Below are 17693 nucleotides of genomic sequence, written 5' to 3'. Positions count from 1 at the left end.
TTAAGAAGCTGCATCTGTAGCCAGGGCAAAAACTTGGCAGTCATCTCAAGGGAGCAAGGTTTCTCCCTTGCCTGATTTATAACCAACAGAGAATTTCCCAGAAATTGGGTTTTACCATTTGTCAGCCACAAGTTGTCAACCAAGCCTGTTTTCTCCTGGTAAACTTCCACCTGTGTCTCCTTCAAAGTTATAGGAGTGTATTTTTAGAAAATGGTGAACCTTTATTCAGCATACCAGGCTCCACTACAGCTTTGCTATAGTAATGTGTACATTTATAGCTGTCATTCATAGGGTATCTTTAAGAGCTTTAGTTGCTTTTTAGTTATTTTTTATCCTTCATGAGCCGTACTTAAGCCATACTTAAAGGAGTCAGGGACTGTCTTACAGAAACATTTGCCACCAAATGTATAGCACAAAGATTACTTTGCAGAGAGACACTGGCAGCCAAAGTATTTCAGGGTATTTCTTAACATATACACGGCAAAGGCATGAGAGCACTTTTCATTAAAAAAAAAAAATTCTAACGCAAGACCTTGTTAAATCACTGTATCTGAAAACGGCTCAAACTTGATTAGTGTGCACAGATAATGGGGACCAGGCAACACCATAAAAACAGCCCTGTTGATGGATCTCTGAGGAGCCCACATACATGGTCTATGTAAAAAGCTCTTTCCATTCCTTTCAGTGCAGGAATCACTTGGAGCAAGGGTCATCCCAAAACAAACACAGTTCAAGCAGCCTACCTGAGAGGAAGATGAGGAAGGAAGGAGGAAGGCTTATTTCATCTTCTGCACTGCCAATCATTTTTACATGATCCCAGATTATGCGATATACCACCACAGGGACTGTGAAGCATGAGTAAATCAGGAAAGGGCAGTCTTCATTAGCACTCTGCTGCACAACGTGTGCTCTCAGATGTCTGAGGCAGAAAGGTCACGGCCACAGACTGCACAGCATCTCCATCCGGCTTCAGTCTCACACACCCTTGATTATCCAGGGTTATGAGGAAGAGAGGTTAAATGTTTTCGTGAGAAGTCTGTGTTTATCCTGGTGGCGTATAAAGAAGAATCCACTTAAAACCAAATTAAGTAGCTCCCTTCTTGAGAATGACATTGCTACTGCGCAGTACAGATTAAAATAAAATTCCATGAATTCGTGATCTGATTTCATTTTGCGATGATATAGCGTCCAACAATACACAGTGATACTCCTGAAGAGAGCACATGAGGATTTACAATGTATAATGATGTGCAATGTCTTTGGTGCTCAAACTCTCGTTCCTTTGTTTGCATGTAAACCATAGTGATACAAAATGGATTAGCATAAGGCACAAGATTTTTTCTCATCTCAAAAAAATATCAGCTGTACTGGAATGAGGTAAAATTACAAAGGTAAGGGCAGAATTACTTTAATTCAAGGTACTGTGTCATATGGTCACAACCCTTCTTTTCCTTGAGTATCTGGGTATTCCAATAATCTTCAGAGAAGTGTTGAAAATCCCTTTTTGAAATGGTATTGGTCTCTCTCCTTTAATGGAATTCCCCATGCACACGCATGCATACAGACTCTTAGCCTTTTTCGTTACACACCGAAAGGCTTTAGTGGAGCCCCAAGCCACAGCACTTCTGAAATCAAACATGTTGGTGTTTTGTGGAAGCTGTCTTGCAAATTCGTGCAGAACAGATGTGCGATCCCAATTCAAGGCAAGCTCCGTGCAACCTGCCAGCTCTGCGTACAAATTGAGAGTCCAAATCAGATACAATCCTCTTCCTTTATTTTGTTCTGGCTTTAAAAAGCTCTCTGAGATCAACCTCATCCATGCAAATGTCCCAAAGAGAAATGCTGGATTTAGCTGACAGATGCATAAAATCTCATGTTGTCACAGAATTCCCCAGTGTCTACTCAGCACCAGATGTCAAAGAATGCAAATCTGCAGCTGGGTCTGGTGTTCATTTGTGCTCCAAATTCCCTCCTTCACAGCTGTTGTTTTCCACTTCCATCTACACAGAGCCAAATTTTCAGAAACAGGAGATAGACCACAGCTCCCTATATTGATGTGAATATACATGGTTCTTTATTTGCCTGGAAAACACCTGTCTGAGTTGAATAATACTGTGTTTGCGAGGGCATATTTGAGTACACTCACCCGCCAGTATTGAAAACAACCTTGCCCATCTTTCAAACACAATCTCATTTCAACAAGTTTTCTGGAACCGGAGATGTCTTTCCAAATATCTGTTTGGAGGTATGGAATAGGATTTTCATCCTTGCTTAGGCCTCCTGCGCACCATGGAAATAATAAGCATAACCACAGCAATACAAAACAAAAGACATGTAATCATGAGGAACTGCAAGAGCTGAGTTTATGTGAATTTTTCCTTTTTCGTCTATCTAAATGCTTGGAAAATTTGAAACAACAGGTAAAGGTGACTACAAGAGTTCATATTTGTTTTCCTGAGCTTCCTTTAAATTAATTCAGATTTATAAGGTTCACCTCCAGTGGCCTCAAGTGTAGTTTAAATTTCATTTTCTTAAATGAAAATAAAATGCATATGGAGACCTTTTCTTTCCCCTCACTTATGTAATGATCTTAGGTAATGATTCACCGAGTCCTCAGTTGTACAGATAGTAATCATAATCTAACCAAATATTTGTTTTCTTACGCCTCTGAATTTCAGCCGAACTTGAGAAAGTTGGTTTCACCTAGGGCTGAGACACATTACTACATTTAAAAGGGATGAGTCTTACATGAGGGGAGAGGAAAGTGCTCAAAACACAGGTTCAAATTTAAATAAAAAGTCCAAATTGGACAATTGCATATAAATACCTGATTTTTAAGGAAAGCATAGCATGCACTTTACCATTGCAACATGCCTTGTATCAGACTCCATTAGATTCCCAGAATGTTTGTATTTTCCCAAACTTTGTATTGCTAGATGGGGATATTTTTGTCTTGGGTTTATGCCCCTGAATGTCTCAACGCCTGCGCCAAATGCAACTCACCTGACAAACAGCACCGTCTCCCCAACTTCACTGAGATCTAGGGTGGTAAATCTGTGCTAGAAATAGCTGTGTTGTACAGATTTCTCATCCGGTACCTGTAAATGGCACAGACCAGCCTGACTAGAATTACCATATCCTTAAGTCTTGACCCAGCTTGCATGCAGTTACCCCAGTTCTTTCTGCCGCCTTGCTACCCGGTAGCTCCAGCACTGGCCCTCGGGCAAGCAGAGCCAGGTTGGGTAGCTGCATCTGCCATAGGCATCTTCACATTGCCGGTAAGAATGAATCAGATAAACAAATCTGGCCACAAAATACTGGAAAATTGACTCCCTCTGATGTTGAGCTAATGCCAGAGTCCTATTTTTGTCATGAAATGTTTTAACATCATTTGAATGATAGCTATAAAATACGGAACAGTCCCCAGCTATTTCTGTATTTAGTAACTGTGGCCATAAGACAGAGCAACGGTAATGAAAATGTTAAGTATTAAAGGCCCTTTTGGGCAGTCTAGCAGTGCTTATTACTACTATTATATACATATCCACAGTATCCATTTTTCGAAGTAGACAATAGTAACAATTTAGGAAAACAATGATGTAAGATAAAAGCGGTGTTTGCTGGTTTTACACTAAGCAATAGCAGAGCTGTCCTCCTATCAGATAGGAGGAAAGGAGGGAGAAGAGTTTAAAATACTTTGTTTGAAGTGATATGACCCGGCACAAATAGCCTTGGTGACATTTTAAGATCAAATAGTTCAAGCATCAAGTACCTGTACTTCAAATCATTCAGGGAAGTTGTGAGAAGTTCAGCCTGGTTTGCCCAAGCAAAGGAGCTAGTGCCCAGGGTGACAGACTTCTATTTAATTCTGAGTTCCTGCATATTTCCAGGTATCACCAGGTTGTACTTACTTACTTATTTGATTTCAAATATCTTCTAGTGATAATATCCTAATGAAGTGTTTTATGCAGTAACTAAAAATTCATTTACCAAGTTACATTTTTCGGTTAGTGACTGTTTTCCTGAAAGAATGGAAGGCTACCAAGGCAAAAGTAAATATTTCTGAAATTGATGAAGCAATACCTCTTCGGAGGTTTAAAAAAATAACTATACAGAGTTGACATTTCAATGTGATTGTTTGTAAAAGGAACATTAAAAATGTTGAACAAATACTAAAGAGGAAGCACTGAGAAAGATAGGGAAGTCAGGGAGATTATCAAGTGGTCTGCAGCATCAAAAATGCATTAAACCCAAGACTACAAGATGTTGAGACCCAAGCTGTGAGAAGTCAGCAGCAAAGTGCTAACTGTGCCCGGGGTAAAGCAGGAGAGGTGCACGAGGAAGGGATTTTAAATCTGCCTGGGGTTGTGTTTGGAAGGTGTGGGGGAAGCGTCGTTCTGAGGCAAACAGGCAGGCGGGCAGCTGTTGAATAAAAGGTAACTGCGGGGAAAGGCGATCTCGCCATTAGACTGGATATAAGGAAGAAATTCTTTACAATGAGGGTGGTGAAACACTGCTGATCTAGTTAGCGGTGTCCCTGCTCACTGCAGGGGGGTTGGACTAGATGACCTCTAGGGGTCCCTTCCAGCCCAAAACATTCTGTAATTCTATGATTCTGTAAAAATCATTGCAAAAGAGGGTTAGAAGTTTATTCCGTTGCAAAGACTTTCGTGCACGGGAAACAGATAATGGGCATTTGTGCAGCAGAAAGCGGTCTGTCAAAACCTGCCCTCTACACCCTGCGCAATAAACACCACTTCTCTTAGAAAGGAAACGTACATTTTCAGCCAGCTTTACTCATCAGGAGCCAATATGCTGCGGGAGAGGGCTACCTCTGTGGACCACAGCGAGCCCCGGCCAGCCCTGCATGAGGAACAGGGCTTGTGGACGACAGCCAGGCTGTGGGGCATCAGGCCACAAGGAGCAACCATCACGGCTTGTTCAACGCTCAACATATAAAAGCAGATACCTTTGGATTAATTATATCGTATGCCTGTTTTATGTTCATTATCATAGAAATTTATCTCAGAAGCAATGCGTTCTGCCTGGAAAACAAATGTTTCTACTTTGCTTCATTGCCTAATAGCTGGAGGAGTCCATTACCTCAGGAAAACATTTTTTCCATTTACACTGACTCTTAAATATTTTATGATCATTTTCCTTTCTAGCTTTCACAGTAAATAAAATACATGACAGACATAAGATGTTAAATAGTCTCCAATGTATATAATTCAGTGTATACATCGAATCCTCACCTATTTTCTTCCTGACTTTCTATAAATTGTCCTGTACACTATATTGCTTCCTTCAGTAGTTTTCATTTGCTTTAGACTGTCAGTGCTTAGTCCAACTACCATTCAGTCTCTATGTTATAAGTACTTCATGGTGGGCTTCGGGAGGTAGAGCTTTTAAATGGCGTAGTTCCAGGATTTGGATCCTGGTGTTTGAAAGGCATTTAAATATTACTTCTCTTCTGTGAGGATCACTGCAGTGACATTTCAGTGTAGTACCTCTGCCACTAGCTCACTTTCAGTTAGTCTAGAATCAAACATTATTTTTATCAATCTGAAAAAGAGGGTAGAAGACTTTTTTTTTAATAATCAAATGTAATATGTTCTGTAGTTCTGCACATGCAGCCAAAATAGCTCCTGTGATCCCAGCTATATTTGTTGAAAGCAGAGAGGAGGAGGGGACTCACAGAGCATCTTAGGGATGCACCAGTTGAGCATATCCCTGAAAACTTATTTCTGTAGCACGGTTTTGTCTTGCCTCCTCTCTGTTTTCAGGAATCCCGATGAAAGAAGAGTGGCAGTCAGATCACATGTATCAGCCACATGGAAATTTCCAGGTACATGCAAGGAAACTGAGCCAAGACTTCCCTCAGATGGGAGCAGCCTCTGCTTTCTATGACTGAATCGCTCCAGGCCGGGTTGTAGGTAACAGGCAGCGTCCTTGCTGCGTATCGAAAGCACAGTATGCATGCCTGATGCCGTGTGAGTACGGGGATGATCTTTATAACAATCACAAAGGTTGCGCATTCAGTTACTTCAAACCAGAATTATGTAACATTGTAGGAAATATATATCTAGGCTTCTTATGGTCTGTAAAACCTTGTTGCAAAATCTGGCTTGGTTTTTTTTTTTATTTTTGAGTCTCAAGTTGAAAACGCTTTGAAGAGACACGCTTTCTGAAATGGGAAAAAAAAAAAAAAAAAGTAGGCCCTTTCATAAGTTATATCTTGACTACCAAATACTTTTTCTCTCTGGAAAACCTTGTCCTTTTCCATAAAATCTCTCTCTTCGTTTTTCTGGTGCTAAACACACATTGATATTGAACAAAATGTTACAGGAACTCCTCCAACCTTTGTGAAACAGTTACATTTACTGTGTGCGGGATATATATGACATCAATTTCCAAAGGTCAAGATATGAAATATTACGTTATTACAGCATATTAACTGTACTCACCGACTACCACCATCTGTACCCACTATCTAGGCATCACAGCATTAACATTTTTTCTCTGAAAAAAAGAAAAATACAGGTCTTGAAAATACAGGCTCCTACCTTCTCTGAATCTTGCAAGCTTTAGAAATTTGGTCTGTTTCCAAGGAGTAGTTACAAAAGAAGTGAGATTTAAGGCTGGCATCAGAGCTGGGCAAATAAGCTTTTGTGTAAAGCAAATGAACCCTGGGGGGACTGGGACTAGGGAACTTTGGATAAAATCAGCCAGCAAATTCTGCCAGAAACAGGGACTGACTGGGCAGAATAAAAAGGTCACAATGTTTTAGTTTCACGTTTTCCTTTTTAATGAAATCCCTTATTTTGAATGCATTGAATATTTTGTTGTGATAGCTTTCAAGCAAAACACTTGACAACATGTTTTTAACCACCACTTTTAATTACTATTTTTTTTTTGTTCTAATAAGTTAATCAAAAAGTCTTAGCTCAAAATCTTAAAAGAGCATTTTGATCTTTAAAAAAACCAAAACAAAACAAAACAACTTTGGAAGGCTCCAAAATGAGCTCCCAAAAGCCCCAGAATATATGTATTTATGTATCTTCCTGTTCTTTTAGTTTCTCCTCTGAACAAAATTGTTTGCTCTGCAGATGACTTTCTCATAGTGAAGCATGGGTTGTTCAAAGGTTCGCACAATACGATGAACAAGCTCTATTTCGCTAAAGAAGAGAAAACTACATGATTTCTGTGTGATGTTGGAAAGATCTAGGAAAAGAGATTCTTTTTCCTGTTGAGTTTCTACACTGGAAACATTTCCATACTGCAATTCAGGGTAAGGCAGTAGCACTGGCCATAGCTTCACTGAGACGTTAGTGAAGGAAATACCCTCAAAGTAGTGTGATTTCCTTTCAAAATTTTATTTCAGTGTGTATCTTTTGTTCTTATTTATCGAAATTAATATGAACCCAGTCTATTACTTGAGATATCCAAAGCAACATATTCCTTAACATATTCCTGCTTTCCAGCCCTTCCTTCCACTCCTGAAAAGGAGTAAAGGAGAAGAGAGGCTTTACAGCATGCCCTGAGGGAAAAAATAATCCAGAATTAAGGTCAGGAGCAATTTCTAAATTTAAGGAAGGCACTTGAAAAACCGTTTTCCTCCACTCCCAGAATTCAGATAGGTATAGCTGCAGTTTCAATTCTTCCACAAGTGGGCACTGAGGTACAGTGCTCTGAGTGCTGAGTAAGCAAAACCCGCTTATTTCTTCAGGCCAAATGTTTCTTTAGGAGTGGTGTTTGTTTCGATTGTCCAGGTCACCTGAATAATGGGAGTTCTTTGATACTTCTATTTCTCACCTGGCTAAGAAATATGCAAACTGTAAAGGAATATACATTATAACCTCCATATTACTTACTTGCATTATTTATTTGCACCTTATTGCTGTTTGTTGTTTTTATAACTTCAGCTTAATGCAAAAAGTACTTTTCAGATAGTCTCCATGCAAGCAAAATCCCTCTGGCTCATCCAGGTTTTGCTTGAATAAAAGTAAAGGAACAAGTCTTTCTCCTCTTAACTTGAACTGCTCCAACTTCGCTGCATACCCTCAGAACCTATATGACAAACAGTGCTATTATAGACAGAAAAAACTACCTGCTGATGGCAAAAAGGATGCAAGCTTAGAGTATTGGATTTGTCACCCTGGAACTTAGCCCCAGCGTATTTTATCTACTGTCTGACAGAGGCCTCATCAAGATGTCTCTGCAGAAAGCAACATCATCACTCTCAGTGCCTACAAAAATTCTCCAAAGTGCGTTTGATTGGTGTTTATTCTCACAGAGGGCTTGGGATGGAGACACATGAGTGACTCTAAGCAGAGGCGCGTGAACAAAAAGAATATCATCAGCCAATTTTCCTTTCTCATACATTGTGTTGTTTTCCCAAATCTCAGAGCTGGAATCTGCTTAGTTAGAGAGACAGAGTTGTTAGGGATTTACAGAAAATGCCTAAACACTGTATGGCATCACTTAATCTATATCAATTCTCTCGACATTTTTCAGAAGGGTGGAAGCTTAGCTTTACCTCAGCACTAAAGATGGCCTTCAGCTTTCACAAGCCCTGTTTGAGTGTCTGTGTCATACGTGAGTCCCCAGAGAGAGCTTTCTCTTCTTTCATCCTCTGATTTCCAGCTGGTACTCACCACAATTTAGCTTCTAGGAATCCCATCTATAAGTGTGAAATGACTACACTGAGAGTTTTAACTTGGTTTTCTACTTACATAACCCAGCTGACAAACTTCTGTGTCTTAGGAAAACACAAATGCATGAAGCAAAGTATGTGTGTTCAACATTGACTTTGTTTATCTTCTGTGACTGTGTTTCACTGTAAATTTAGCATCTAAACATTCAGTTTGACTCCAGGCAGACAGAGGCATGCACTTACACATATTTTATTACTACAAAAATAATTTTCTTACACCATGATCCACCTTGATTCTAATCTTACAAAGGCTTCTTATGCATAAGATATTTATTTTTAAGCTAAATTTCATCCATTTAACATATAATGATTTATCATAAACATTTATGATAAATCCTACATAGCTTAAGGTAACTCGCAGACAAAAACATACTACCCTCCCTCTCAGAAGCAAAAAAAAAAAATCAGCAATGTATGATGGCCTGCATTAATATACGAGCACTTCCATCATTCCTCACTGCCTTGTGCCTTTTGCTCGGCAAGATCTTTTCCCTACCTCTGCTGCCTTCCAGTGGCTCTATTGCCTTTCAGCTATAACCTATTCTTAACTGTGTTCATTCTTTCTTCTAGGATCTTTGGTCCCTTAGCTATATTCATAACTCTTGCTTTACCCTCATTTGCCTTCTTTTACCTTACGATGAACATTGAGAGTGGAGGTTACACACGATTCTCCCAGCTTCCCCTTTCAGTTCTTAATTTGAATTGTTTCTTTACAGAGGCAATTGAAAGGAGCTCAGTTTCTGGAATACTTCCAAGTGGACAAACACCCCAAAAGTCCAGATATCTCAAATCCTTGATTTACCTGATAGTCCTCACTGCTATTTCTTTGCCATTCTTCTCTACAAAAAAAGAATTATTCTACTGGCTTCAAAAAGCCTCTTCTCTAAGCATCTCTCCAAGTACAGCATCGTTCCTCATCTGATCCAATGGAAACATCACAGTGTCTTTTATCAAAATGTGCAGCATGGCTGGGAACATCTTTCAATACCATTCGCCATCCCACAACTTTGTTCCACACTTCTGTTTGCTGCATCCACTTGGTAACAACCACCTTAACAAGAAAACCCAACTCTATAGATTTGTCTCTTCTTGATACTTGTGTGAATGACTGTCTTCTTTCAGACTGCAGATAAGATAAACTTCTCAGAGAAAAAACAGGAAATTTTTTACTAACAAAAGTGTATGAACAGTGTAACTCTCCTGATGAAGCTCAGACAGGGTTCATTATGCAGACAATACAAGCTATTAAAGCAGAAAAACAAAATTAGCTCTTATATCATTCAACTGTGCCTGTGCCAAAACAAGAAGTAAATCACTGAAGCTGTGTATTATGCATGAGGTATACAACATTGTTGAAAATTGATTTTTTTTTTTAATGATAAAAGGGAATTTGCGCAGGAGTGAGATGTGATTTTAAATTCTTAGCCTAATATCATTGCTAATTTTAATTGCTATTAGAAGAACCTTGTTTTCCTCTAAGGCATTATGTGAAGAATCATTCTAGCCCAAATATGCATGGGAAATGTTTAAGGGCCATTACAGAAGAAACAATGAATATGAAAGCAACAGCAGTAAACTAGCAAATATCCCTAGCTATGATGCCAGGACTTGGCTGTTTAGCTATCAAGCAGACGTTAACAGATGACAGATAAGTAATTATTCAACAAAGTTGGATGAAAAACACTTCAATGTGTCCAAACAATAATGCAAAATAAAATCTAAAATTTGATGAATGGGAAAAATTACACATAACATAACAACATAATTTCTGTGTAATATTCTTAATTATGAAATATTAACGCTTCAACATGTGAGGTTTTAGCAGCAGTCTGGAATCCCATTTACGAAATCGAGTCCCACGCATTTACATATAATTGGAGCTGTGCAAAAGATTCCAGTCTGTGCTGAGAACAGACTCTGGCACACAGCGCCTAGGGGGGGAACAGCACAGAGGCCATTGCATCCTCTGTCTTGCCTAAACACTTTTCTGCTCAGAAGCAGAGCTGTCCTGTATAACAATGGCAACAGCCAGAAGCTCTTATCACCTTCCAGGAGGCGACTTTTGCAGGAAGGCACAAAGGGTCTTAAAGGCGCACCCTTTTCCTCTCCTGACCTCAGGAAAGCCCTGCTCCTTGCTGAAGGCAGAGCAGTGACATTGGGGAAGGACAACACATGGGATCCCAGAAGTAGTGCCTGCAAGAGCTACTGGCATGTAGATAAAACGGAGTGCTTTGCAATGGATGGGGATTTTAACTCACCTAACTAAAGCATATGAAATTACAGCCAAAAAGGGAATTATATATTTAAGTAGTAGGCAAGTAAGGGTGATTCAATGATAAAAAGGTATTGCACGGCAAAACTAGAGCTGGTTGAACATTCAACTAAAAACAGCGGAGGGATGCAAGCAGAAAGGTATTTATTAGTGTTGTTGAAGGTGTAAGCAGACGCTGTGTTCACTGAAAAATTAAAAAAATCCCAAATAACAGAGAGCAAAAATATTTTGAATCCAATTTTCTAAGCAAGTGTAGCTTTTTCATAAGGATGGGAATTTGAATAAACCAGTGCATGTAACCAAATCCAGCATTACAATCTTGATTGTTGTGACAGCTCAGGCTCAAATGCCTTCTTCATAAGTATCTCCTGTAAAGGGTATTACTAAATGAGGGAATCAGGAAGCAGGAGAAAAAGAACACAACACGGAGTCCAGCTCAATAGCTGAGGCATTCTCTGATAAAGGACCACATTTGTACTATTCTGCAATAAAAACTCGGAGAACTATCCAAAGTAGACAGATTTTAGCATAATTTCTACATCAATTATTTACTTGTTAACACTGTTGTGAAGAATGCTTTGGACATTACACAAATATTTGCCTGAAACAACAACCAATTTGGATTTAATAGCAGAGAAGTGCCTGTAGCCAAACAAACATACAGGCCATATGTAGAACAATTTCACAAAACTAATAACTATATTGAGTCAATTTATAATCAGTTAATTTGAAGAAAAATGATAGTTTAAAATATCCCATGAGACATGTAGGTGCTAGACTTTTTGCTATATGCTCTGTGTTCTAACTGGCAGGAACAATTTGGTCATAACAATTACAGTTTAATTAGTAACAAAACACGGAGGTAATGTAAAAGACATAATGTCAAGTAAGAACAACAAATCCTGGCACTATAGTCTGAAAAAGAACAAATAGGAAACATTAACTATGAGTCATAGTAGTCACAACACTTAATTTTGAAATATTTGAGGGAGTGAGAACAAAACTGAAAATTGGCATAAATGTTTTTTTCCGATCAAGCAACACAAATCTTTTTGCAGATAAAAGGACGGAAAAATGTTTAGACTGAGTTGGGTTAAACACAATATTCTTAGGTCATAAAAACATCTTGATTTATGCTTTTGTCATAAAATGCTATTTGTGTATAAATGCAGACTGATTGGTAATGGCTGGAAAAGAAGTCAGTATGCTAAGTCATTAATTGCTTATCATGTATTACCTTGGAACTGTAGTTAACTATTTCAGAATTTTTCTAAAGAAAGTCTACTTACATTGTTTGACATGGATATGTATATTTTCTGCCATCCTTCGTTGCTCAATGCTTTGCATATTTCATAGGAATATAGGATTGGAAGCCCCCCCTGCCTTTAGTCACTAAACTGAAGTGACTGAACTATCGCTTTAGTTGCGCCCTGCTGACAAAGACAACCATGTGAATAGTTTGCTATCGTTCAGTTATTATTAGATACATTAGACAACTTCCTTTTTCTTTTTTTAATAATATTGTCCTGAGAAGCTCTGTAAGTCTCATTACGTTAGGTTCACTGCCAATGCTCGTGAACAAAGGGAAAAGACGTACAATAAAAACAAAACCAGTTATCTTTTAACCACATGCGAATTCCTGGCATGACTGAAGTCAATGGGTGCTTTGCCATTTGTGTGGGATTTCACCCTGCAATTATAGAAAGGGGCTGTTCTCACTCTTTAGGGCTTTTCTCCTTTAGCAATGAGAAGCACAAGAGCAAGGATGGGAATATAAAGCTAGATTCATAAACAGATTAGGGTCAGGGATTTACACACTGAATCTAGAACTCACCTACCTGAAGCCCTCACTCAGATAGCTCCTTGCTCAAGAAAGGCCTAAAGTTTCCAGATACCTGAATTTTGCCAGTAAAATGTCTGGGGCACACCCAGAATTGCTTATGTCCTCAAAAGGAATTCCCAAACTATAGAAGTGCCATCGCCTTTCCCCCTTGTGAGGCCATATGCGATTCATGTTATTAGACAAAAAAAAAAAAAGCTTTCTTCTACAAAATTAAGGAAAAATGCTGTATCTTTTGTCCTCAGCTTTTAATGTCCTCATAATTTATTAAAAATTTAGAGGATGACTTGAACTACGTCACCCACTTCCCAGGGGAATGTATTATCACCATTTCTCAAAAATTCTCTCAATTAGTCCCCTTAAACTGTCTCCACTTTGCATATAGCAATCTGCAAGGACTTCAAAGACTGGAGAGATCTGAACAGTCTGAGTCCATTCAACTACTTCATACAGTATGCAAAAGCTTCATCAGAAGGAACTACAAAACCCACACGCAACTCTCCCCTCACTGCCACGTCCAAAGATGGAAGAACACATCTGAATACAGCAGTGAGTGTTTCACAACACTGAATAAATTGCATTGGATCTGCCTCTCACCTGCTTCAGGGATTTCTGAGAAAGGGCACCTAACCTCAGGAGAGGGTTTCTGAAGATGGAGAGCCTTAGCTTTTTATGGAGTGAGGCTTATACTCACCTCAGATTTCTTGTTACCATTGCATGCCAACAAGTGGCTCCCATAGGCCCCACCCCTGCACACCTAACTCTCTCTATATATATTATGATTGTTTAACTCCTGATTTCTCCACATTGAAAAGATGATTCCTGAAAATTCTGACAGAGGATACAGGCAGAGAGAATAAAAGAAAATAGAATTTCTTCCTGTCACTCTTTAGCTCTAAATTCCTAATCTTACTGATCAAATGGGATATAGTAATGCCAGTGTGAAACTGGACTGTTAAATATTTTCCTGGGGAAGTAATACTTCTGGAATTTGCATAAATGTTCTTGCATTCATCAAAACATGGAGTTGGTGAAGTACTTCAGGACTGAAAATCAATATTTCCCTTACACAGAAGAAGTCATGCAGACTTTCTTAATGAGTTGCAAAATAAGTAAAAAATGTCAGCTTGAAAACACGTTTGATCTCATAGGCTAAGGTGAAAGATGCTTGCATTTGCTGCCTTCTGAACACAAAATAAGGCTTTCACTTCCCAGCAGACAGTGATTTTTCTTATACGTTTCATTGTCTCTTGCACTGGTATTGCTGAGGTCATTTTTACACAGCTGCTTTGTGGCAAGAGGACAGAGTTCACAACCTTCCTCCTTGTAAGTTTTCACTTGTTCTACAAATGTCACACTTTAAAACAAAAATCTCCGTCATGACACCTGAACTTTGTGTCCCATGATTTTATCTCTGACTGTGGACATCTTGGCTCTTCATGTCTTGTTTCTACCTTAATTAAATGGAAAACAATTACTCAGGACTATCCAACTATCTGGAATGTATCCATACAGAGACCTGGAAACAGGAGTTTTTCTCTCAGTCTGGCTCTCATGTCTGCTGCTTTGAAGCACAACTGAGATAAATTATTTTCTGTTCTCTGTCCACCGCATAGTATTTGAGAGTACGTCAACCTCCAGTAGCATTACCTGTACTGGCACACACAGGCTGTTACGGTGGTTACAAGAGCTGGCAGAGCAAAACTTACAGTGAAGAATAGTCAAGAATAATCTTACACATGGCGCATAGTGCTAGAAAATGGACCAAACAATTCTCAACAGAGCAAAGACAATAATAAACCCTCTCCTACCCGAGGATTTTTTGCTTTCTTGATCAATTAATCCTTTTCACCATCAAAAAAAAAAAAAAAAAAAAAAAAAGCAATTGTTAGCTTCTGTTTTATTAAACGAGAACTCTAGATAGACCATTCCTTCAAAAAGCAGATAATGAGGTGAAGGTGATTTGTAAGAGATAAATACAATAGCACTCCTTATGCCTACCATGTTAATTTGGTACACTGACATGTGCCTCATTTAAACACTTCTGAACAATTTTAAGCACTTATGAAAACAAACAGGATATGTTTTCTCAGAAAGCGAAAAGGAAAAGCTGAAAGACTGTATTTCATTATCACCAAACCAGAAGGTGCAAAACTGGTACAATGCAGAAGTCAGAAGAGTTGCTGTGATCTGGGTTTCTGAGAAGCAATCTGCATTTACCAGATCTTGGGATGGATTGAACTAGAACTTCTTCCTGTAGTGATGAACCCCCCCAAAAAAGACCAAAAAGACTTTTAAATTCAAAGAAGTCAGTTTTCCTTAGCAAACCAAATCCTTTGCTTTTGTGGTGGTTTGACCCTGGCTGGATGCCAGGGGCCCACCAAAGTTGCTCTATTACTCCCCTCTAGCTGGACAGAGGAGAGAAAAGTAAATCAAAGGGCTCGTGGGTCAAGATAAAGGCAGTTTAATAAAGGGGGAAGAAAAAAAAAAGCAAAAGCAAAGGCTACACATGGTAGCAAAAGGAAAGAAAACAAGATTTCATTCTCTACTTCCCATTAGCAGGCGATGTCCAGCCACTTCCCGGGAAGTAGGGCTTCAGTATACATAGTTGTTCCTTCCCAAAGACAAAACGTCACAAAAGATGAATGTTTCCCCCCCCCCCTCTTCCTTTTCCCTTAGTTTTTATATCCAAACTGATGTCACATGGTATGGAATATCCCTTTGGTTGGTTTGGGTCAGGTGTCTTGGCTATGTCCCCTCCCAAGATCTTGCCCCCTTCCAGCCCACTGGTGGTGGTGGGGAGTACTGGAGGCACAGCCTTGATGCTGTTCAAGCACTGCTCAGAAGTAGCCAAAACATTGGTGTGTTACCAACCTCTTTCTACATACCAATAGAAAGAACATCCCTATGCTGCTCGACCCAATACAGCTTTCTATACTCAGGAAACTTCGAAGTGATTCAATCTGGCAAGATAGAAATTTTTAAAAGTTTATAAGCAACTTTCCATTTGCCTTCCTTACCTTTCAGACAGTCCTTCTTGTGTTCACTGAGACAGCCAGCTCAGTGGCCTTTGGACCAAAGAAAACTGCAGAGTCTCCTGTGGATCCAAGGAAATTTCTTTTTTCTTACCTACAGATGCTCCCTGTCCCTCTTGGAAGTCTCTTGGCCCGAGCAGCAGCTCCAAGCTCATGCTGCAAACCTCTCTCTGCTCTTCTCCCACTGGTTGCAGTCACTGGAACATTTGATGCCCAGCTGTGCCCAGATGTTCCCATGGGCAGGAACCATCTTCCTCCTTCAGGAAGTCTCTCTGGCTCGGTCACCCTTTTACCTTTTTCCCAATGCACAAGCTGAGAATAAACAAGCCAGACAGATTCCGTCCATAACGGTCCATTGCTCTCTGTCAATATTTTTCAACTTGTACAAGAAACAGAGAGAAAAGATTTACTGGAAATAAGACAAATCACTAAAGGTTGTTACAAGCTAAGAAATGTATTAAATGGCTGGAGATATCTATTCATTTATCTGCCAAAGGACAGAGATCTCTGTCCTCCCCAATTTTTGCAGTATCTTTTATTCTGTGAACATTGCAGGTCAAGTGAAGAAAAGGCTGTCATACCATGGTACAGCATACGCATTAAGGTCTACACTTGCACCAGTCCTATCGATCTATGCTTTTCATGGTTTCTTGTAACAACAGCGAAGCCTTTGGTCAGCAGCCTTTGCTGTGTCTGCACCACCACTGTGGATCCACCAGTGGGAGAATTTTGACCACTAATGCAATCAGAGCAGATGGACTTTTTATCCATCTTTCCTTAAGTTCATTACCCTGTAGTACTGTTTGGCCTGCATCTCCTTCGGACCAAATGTGCTGTCACTCAACCCATTAATGTAAGTCCTGTATTTGGGGGTTTTTTTCATCTCAAAGTGAACTCACTGGCCACCAGTATAGTACTAGTGCTATGCAGTGTGTCCTAGAAAGTGATACAATGGGATTTTGGGACAAGAGCAGGTGTTGGCTACATATCCTGGCAAAGTCAGATTCAGTGCAGCCCTGTGCAAAACTGTCTAGGAATTACCCTACAGCAAATTATCACCTGGGCTTGGATTTATGTTTGGGTGAACTAATTGCCATCTTCTGAATAGAGGCGGGCATGATGCCTCAAAGAAAATGAGGCCCAGAAATGGAAACAAGGAACGAGCAAAACAGTGTGAGAATACCTTCACGTTCCCCAATGGTAATGCAGGCCTTCATCCTGACCACGAGGCAAATTCATACACTACAAGAAAATCCAAGTCTGAACTACCACTGTCACACCTCTTCCATCTCACATCAGTTCTTGCAGCACTCATACTGCCCTGGTTTCGGCTGGGATAGAGTTAACTTTCTTCCTAGTAGCTGGCATAGTGCTGTGGTTTGGATTCAGTACTAGAAGAATGCTGATAACACACTGATGGTTTAGTTGTTGCTAAGTAGCGCCTAGACCAGTCAAGGACTTTTCAGCTTCCCCTGCTTTGCCAAGTGCACAAGAAGCTGGGAGGGAGCACAGCCAGGAGAGCTGACCCCAACTGGCCAAAGGGCTGTTCCAGACCATAGGATGTCATGCTCGGGGGGAGTTAGCCAGGGGGAGAGTGATCGCTGCTCAGGACAGGCTGTGCATGAGTCAGTGAGTGGTGAGCAATTGCATTGTGCATCACTTGTTTTGTATATTCTATATATTCTATTATTATTATTAATAATAATAATAATAATAATAATAATAATAATAATATCATCTTCATCATCATTTTCCTCTGCTGTTTTATTAAGCTGTCTTTATCTCAACCCACGGGTTTCACCTTTTTTTCCAATTTCTCTCCCCCATCCC

This window comes from Egretta garzetta, unplaced genomic scaffold, assembly GCF_000687185.1.
Source record: "Egretta garzetta isolate BGI_Z169 unplaced genomic scaffold, ASM68718v1 scaffold340, whole genome shotgun sequence".
Classification (NCBI taxonomy): Eukaryota; Metazoa; Chordata; class Aves; order Pelecaniformes; family Ardeidae; genus Egretta; species Egretta garzetta.
The sequence above is the reverse complement of the archived record's forward strand: the minus strand, read 5'-3'. Positions refer to the sequence as shown.